The sequence below is a fragment of the Frankliniella occidentalis genome, unplaced genomic scaffold (genome assembly GCF_000697945.3).
Source record: "Frankliniella occidentalis isolate FOCC.00 unplaced genomic scaffold, Focc_3.1 Scaffold269, whole genome shotgun sequence".
In the NCBI taxonomy this organism is placed as follows: Eukaryota; Metazoa; Arthropoda; class Insecta; order Thysanoptera; family Thripidae; genus Frankliniella; species Frankliniella occidentalis.
In genome coordinates, this window is record NW_026267395.1 from 349,141 (window position 1) to 356,528 (window position 7,388).

The 7,388-nt window shown below is 47.6% G+C and overlaps 1 long non-coding RNA gene across 1 annotated transcript in view; it reads right to left on the bottom strand.

The window, feature by feature from the left end:
- Positions 1–1,139: 1,139 nt before the first annotated feature.
- Positions 1,140–7,388, bottom strand: part of LOC127750844 (uncharacterized) — a 68,460-nt gene continuing 62,211 nt past the window's right edge. The window contains exon 3 of the long non-coding RNA XR_008011865.1: positions 1,140–1,205. This is a non-coding gene — a long non-coding RNA (uncharacterized LOC127750844). The remainder of the gene's footprint in view (positions 1,206–7,388) is intronic.

The following is a 7,388-nucleotide window of genomic DNA, read 5'->3' on the forward strand; positions in this document are numbered from 1 at the left end:
ATATCTCATCACTACACACCTTCCTACCGGTCCGCCGGTCGTCCCAGGAATCCAACACAGTCACACACACACACACACACACACAAACACACAAACACACACACTCACTCCGTACAAGTGGAGATAGCGGCGAACAAGTGTTAATGCATGGGACTTTGTGCAAGCAAGGCGAAGCAAGGCGCGAATGATGGATGGCCAGAGTGGCATCCCAGTCTGCCCCACTTGGTTCCAGTGGTTCCAACAAAATAAAGAAAAAAAGAGAAATAAGGTTCCGATTGAAAAAAAGACGAAAGTTGTTTGCGAATAAAGTCTGCAATGTAATGATTATTTTCGCTTGCAGAATTTGGGAGCAAATGATACGTACGTACACTACTGCTGTATTTTCTTTGCAAAGTTAATCTGAGGCTAGCGTAGGAAAAAAATAGCTTTCCTTCGTGTCTTGTACAGAACCGTGTCCTGGCGTGGGTACCTTGCACTGGTTTCATCACGCGACACAACGGCTACGGTGGTGCCGTGAGCTGGGTGGGTACGTTCGAGACAGTTGCTTACCCCGTCAATTGCCATCGGTGCTCAGGAGCGAGCGAAACAGAAATGTTGTGGAGGCATCCGAAAGAACGTGCAGAGCAGGCCTGCCAACAGCATATCGCGCCGCGAATCCGACCCTTCCTCCACGATCTCTGCACCCGTATCGAATGATGATGCATCGCCAGCTGCAGCCATGCTCGAAAAAAGTTAATCAAACTGCTTGCGTTACTAGTTTTTAACCGCAAGGTAGCCAAACTTGTATAGCAAAGACTAGTAACTACTGCATGGTACTGTAAGGATACTGCAAAAATATATTGGGACCATCATCAGGGTATTGCGCGTTTTGTACCGAGGGTGTTTCGGTGCACGCGCCCACCAGTGCATTCACAGCGGCACATGGCGGTCAACTGTGTGAACGTTCACGGAGAAAAATAGTTGAAGAATAGTTGAAGAATATTTAATGTCTTTCTTGGAGGCCAAAGTTTTGTCCGTTTAGCTTTCTCTCTCACCCTTTCGGCGCTAGAGAGTGTTTTTAACGAAAACCAGCGAAACAATTGCAAGCTTCGAGCAAAGTCGTAAAAAAGGTCGGAAATCGAAATATAGTTGAGGAACTTACCCCTAAGCCACTCATTCGGAGAGAGGTTATCTCCTTGATAAGTATCTATGGGCCTCTTCCCCTCCTGAAATCACAAAAACCGGGTGTCAGCGCCGCAGGCCAAGGATGTGTGCCCGGCGCGTCTTAGCGTAACAGTTTTTCGTGGGATATCGCGAAGCCTGTTAGGCGAGACGTGTTCAGGCGTTCATGAAACTTTCATTGTTGTCACAGCTTATGATTTTCCTAGGCGCAGTCTGGCACCATTTTTTAGTACAACGTAATTTCCGAAAATGTAAAATAATATTCTTTGTACTTTCAAAAAATGCATTAAGTTTCCAGTGAAAATTCACGGACAAGGCGAGTCTGTGACCGGCCTAAATAGAGAGCAATACGCTAACGACTAAAGCTTTGAGCAAGAGAAGTATACACCATTAAAAGCATTCTGTGAGCAGATGGGCGGTGATTAAAATATACCATAATGTGTCAAAGCCTTTATTAAAAGATTGTGTCGTACGAGTTGAAAAAAAAAACGAAGAAGAAACACCCACGTAGTCCAGCGCATTCACATTCGCCACGGCGTTGATATTTTGCAGTCGTTTTCGTGTTCGCGCCTCGCTGAGCTGCATCATGTTTGTTGTTGGCCCCAAGAGGGTACAGCCTGCATCGTTCATTTCGTGCTGTCCCCGTGGATTACACGGCGAACACATCCAGCAAATTGAAAAATTACAAATGAAAACTAAGCAGAGAAAGGAGGGAAATACGCACGTATTTATGCTGTTTCTAGACGCCAGCTAATAACGAAAGTTTTCGATAATTTTACTAGGGTTATTTCGATAATCTTCTAAAGTTAACGACTCTCAAACGGTGGTTAACCTATGGGGATTCTTTCAGTATTATGTCAGACTCATCGCGCAGAAGGATTTCGGCTGTATGAATTTTAAGAGTGTCACTTGAACTTCTACTTTGCACTTGTGTGGTTTTCTCAACAACAACCCTAAATGTACTTCTTAGTTTGCAAACTTTGTTTTAGCCGCGAGCGCAAGTAGTATTCCTTGTTCTCGAGGCCCGCTCTGCCGACCTTGCTCGCCCCCTTATCTGTCCCACGTTAGGCATTCGGAGAGCACCCATGTCGAATGACGCACCTAGAGAGGTCACGTCCAAGTCAGGTGGTCGCGCGCGCTCCCTCGCTCTGATTGGCTGCGCGGGAAGGGGCGCAGCCGCCGTGACTCTTATTCGAACAGCAGACCGGTGCTCTGCAAGGCCCTTATCTCGTCGTATCGTGACGTATCGTGCCGCTCGTGCACGTACCTGGTGGGGAGGAAGGTGGTAAGAGCAACGGAGAGAACTGTGCATGGTGTAATGAAAACCGAAACTAAAGAGTCCCGACTCATCCCAAACAAAGCACTACCCTGCCTCTGGCATTTGATTAAAGAACATTATCAGCAGTATGAGTCCATCATACAGGGCATCAGGTCCTCGTTTTCACTACAAAATCCTATATCGTCAAAAACCGTGGGAACTATACAACATATAAATTAATACAGATACAACCGAAAGCGAATTGAAATATTAAGAGACATTAGCTCCTCGGACCCATTGCTTAAATATCCCACGCCATTTTTTATCGCCTTGTCTTTATTTACGACTATCCTAGAACTGGCCGACGAGATTGGTGGCTCCTGTTCTGATCAATATTGTAGGTGAGTCCCTTTGCAGAAAAGGAAAAGTGCTGGAGCAACCCGGTTATCTCTGTTTGACCTGAAACCGTCATTCATTCAACCAACCGAATGAATTTACAGCGCGGGAACATTTAAAACTCATCTCAGGGTGCCCCAGTGACCAGCCATGGCGCTTGCTCTGGCGAGAGAGTAAGGGCACATGAGACTGGGACCGGCGGAGGGAACGAGTCCGAGAGAGATAGGCTGGACAACCTGTTAATATCTCATCAAGATATCAGAAGTCGCTCAAACTAAACGCTATCGGCCATCGAGGTCTGCGCGACCCCGAGCCTCATAATGGAATCGGTGACGAAACTTGGACCGTAATTGAAGAATACGCCCGACCGATGTTTTGGAGGTATGTAATTATGAAAATTCTACATATAGCAGACGCTGAAGTCTTCAAAAAAAGGTAATTAAGAAGACGTGTGAAATTATCCCAAAAACTTCTTCGGGAAAGAAAATGATAGTAACAGAGATAAATTTCTTTGCAACGAATATGCCACGGAGAGGATAACGTAGCAGCCCTGACGAAAGGTAGGCCGTGCGCTATGCACTTGGAACAGGTGCGACCCAGGTAGCACAAACATATCCAGGGTTTATCGCCCGGCAATCGCCGGCGATTTTTATTTTTCGCCGCGATATCGCCGGCGATGTTTTACGGATATGAGGTTTGGCACAAATAGCACTGTCGCCTCGATGTCGCCTGATGACAAAGATTCGACAACTTAGCGGCGACATCGCTCGAGCACTATCGCCGCGACGAAGCAAGCGATGAAATGGCGACAGACTTTTCAACGGGTCTCGAACGATATATGTCGCCACTATAGGGAATCGATGTAGAAATTAATTGATCGCTGATTTAGTATCGCCTGGCTATCGCTAGTCTTTCCGTTTGTGCATGTGCCCGTGGCGAGAACTTTGAGTTATCCGAGCGATACAAAAGTTAAAGTTATGTCAAAAATGTCGTCGCCTAGACATCGCCACGTTTGCAAACCGGCGGTATATTTTAGGCGACAAAATAGCGATATTGAGGCAATATATATTCGGAACTATAATTCGATAAAAAAATTGAAAGAATTGACCTTGGCTAGACTCGAACCACATACCTTTGTGTTACTGGACAGCTGCCTTGACCATTCAGCTACGGGGTACCCGCTGAGAGCCGGGCGTCAGCTACCGGTGTGCCTCTCTTTCTTGGGGACTTTCCCGCCCGCGAGCGACCGACCAGCAGACCAGCGAGTCGGCTGAGACATTTTTCAGATATCTCCAAGTCATCGCCAGGGCGAAAATGCATGTGGAGGACTTAGCGAAATTCGTCAGCCGTGCGATACTAGTAGCTTGCTAACTAGAGAATATCTGACAGATATCCGTACATGTGCGTATTTGTGGTTAATATTGGAGATACAGAAAGAATAGCGCCTCGATATCTACCCCGCATCAGTGCTACGATCATGTCGCCGAGTTATCGCCACATTGCTCTTGAGGCGCTAGCCCAGGTGTTCTCTAGCCAGGTCAAGGTATCGCCAGCTTATCAAAGTATTTCATGCAAGCAATAATTCTTTTTCATCTGGTGAGCGACATACTTTATCCCATATCGCGGCGATAACTCTAGGCACCAAAAGTTAATTTGGTGGAAAGTTGCACAGCGCATAGTTATCGGAAAATTATCGCCTGCGCGTCATCTAATGACGGATATCCTAGCGATAGAGTTTTGGCGAGCATTAACTTGATCCTATTTCCACATCTACTAGTTATCGTGTCACCATCGCCAGGGCGAAAACGCCATCGGTAGGTCGAGGCGATAAACGTAAGCGACAGCATGGCGACATCTGGTACATTTTATTTAGAGAATATCGAACAGATATCCACAAAAGTATGTATTAAAGTAGACATCGACAGGATGTCGCCTCGCTCTCCGCCAGGCGATAGTGTTTAAATGATATCGCCAAGTCATCGCCGCTCCAACCTCCAGGCGACTCATCATCGCCCGATATCGCCGTGCTACATGGGGAGGCACAAGTACGGCGACCGTGTCGAATGGCGCGCCGAGAGGACGTGGGCCTCGCCGAGCATCAGTCACCTGTCTGCCGAAGCGGCCGCGGTGCGGTGCAGAGAGTGCCTGCTCTCCTCGCCAAATCATTAGACTCGACTTGGCTGGCCACGGTATTTGTCACTTAGTGGAGTTCCCCTCCCCGCTCCCTCTGCTCTTGATTAACACATTTCATTTTGATTGTGGCCGGACCCTGGCCCACATGCGCCCGCCCAGCAGCAGCGGTCCAGACGCGAGCAAGGTCCCCGCCGCGCCACGCCGCGCCACGCCGCCGCCAGTGCAGCGCTCTATGCAGGCTCTAATGCATCACACGAGGCGCCATTACAGCCAGTCATTACACCGCGATTATGACACGAGTGTCGCCTCGAGTCACACACTGCCGAGGGGTCGCCAACTACCTCAGCCGTGTACTGAGTATTATGATATTGGGCGGTATTATGGCGCGTTCTAAGGAATTCATATTATTTTTTAAAATTATTTATTATTTATTTATTGCCTTAATAGGTTATTTGATATTAGGAAGTACTATGTAGCAATATAAGGAAGGTATGTAGGGTATTTTGTGGCATATTATAAAGGTATTATGGGACCCACGTACGGAGTATTATGTGAGTTGGCGACCCCTCGCACACTGCCATCCACTACTGGGAGAAACGAGTCACAACAGTCCCCGCTAAAACACAACGAACGGACACAAATATTTTTTTCTGAAGTTACACGAGTCACAACAGGCCCCACTAAAACAAAACGCACGGACAGTAATATTTTTTTTGAAGTTTAGCAGAATTGTAAGAAATATATAATTTATCAGTTTAAACCCCATAGAATCTGCATTTCTTTACCTGTTCTGGAGAAGTTATCAATGGGCCCCCTACCCTTTTCCACACATGGGTCATGGGTCTGGTGGGGGAGAAGGGGGGGGGGGAGGTAGCCGCAACAACAAGCCGACCGGGCCGCCTGCCTGTCCCTACGTAATATAATGTCCGCGCGATCGAATTTTATGCGGCTAATGCGTCCTTAATCTTCTTATATGGCCGCCTATTCGCCTACTCGCCATGGGCCAGCCCGGGCGCCGGTTGCGTTTGGAAACGCTCGCGTGCGCTCGCTCGCTCCCACTGTGCGCAGCGAGGAGAGGCAGGAGGAGTGCAGGGGACGCGCGTTCAGCCTGCAGGCTGCAGGGCGGTGAGGTGTTGGCCAACGGTATAGAAATGTCAGTGGCCCAAGTGCACGAGGCAAATCCCATACGCCACGCGCTCGCCATCTGCAGAGCCTCTCCCGAGGCCTCTCCTCCACGGAGCGCGGCGCCGGCCGACAAACTTGTAGAACAGTCGGAGAAAACGGGAACGAATCCCTGCAGCAGTCTGAAAATGTATTCATTTGTCTCGATGCAGACCAGAATTGGCAAGAAACTGTCGCAATCAACCTACCATCTATGTGCTAGAGCAGGTCTGACGTCGCGAGGAAACGTCTGTGCTCTCTATAATAGAGACACAAGTTGCCAGCAAAGTGTCACATGCCATAAGTCGAGCAGACAGCTCTCCTTTGCCGACCAAACAGTCCTTCTTTTACCGCCGGTTACGCGGCGCACGCAATAAAGGTGGCGTCAGAGAGAAGAACTGGTCAGGCGCCGTCGTCACCTCCATTCATCAACGTCAGAGGATCACTTCCGCCAGATCAGCCGTATCAATGAGGCGGAAATCAATCATCTCTCGATCCGGTCGTTAAGACAATAGCAGGCGCCTATGTCGTCGCCACAAGGAGCGGTGCAACCCGAGACGGTGTCTTTTTAGACTATCATGGGACAACCAATGGTTGTGGTTGTCAAAACCAGCGTGCTTCCACCGTGACCTGTCGACGCGTACAGCTCTAAATTTTTGGACGCTACTCTGATAAAATAAAGTGCGTGGAACGATACATTGGACACTTGAAAGTGTTTGATTGGACATTTCCATGCTATAAAGTATTTAACAGTAAAGTTGGACAACACTTAGTTACTGTGTTCAACCTCAGGGTTACACTGGTAAAACAAGTGTGCAATATTTGCTCACCAAACGTGTGCAAGTTGTGATTTAGCACATTACATGGTGTTTAGCTCAAGTTGCACACTTGCGCGGTGTGCAAATTTTAGACGTTTTGTAAACGTTTAAATTCTGCACACTTGGACACACACAGGTCTATGCTGTCAATAGGGAACCATATGGTGTGCAGCTGCTATACGTTTCGGAAGTGTCGAAAGTTTAAACACCAATTGACGTATAACATAGTTAAACACCACAAAGTGTCGAGAAAATGCACACTTGAACTTCAACGTCAATTGACGTGCAAAATTAAACACTTGTTTTACCAGTGTAGCCATGAAGCTTTGGACACTTCAAATCGTTATTCAAATTTACTGTTTAACACTTTGAAGCACTTTTAAGTATTCAAATTATGAGCATGCGTGCGCAGTGCAAGTAAAATGCAGGCTTTTTAAAGTACATTCATGGTGTATAGGGTG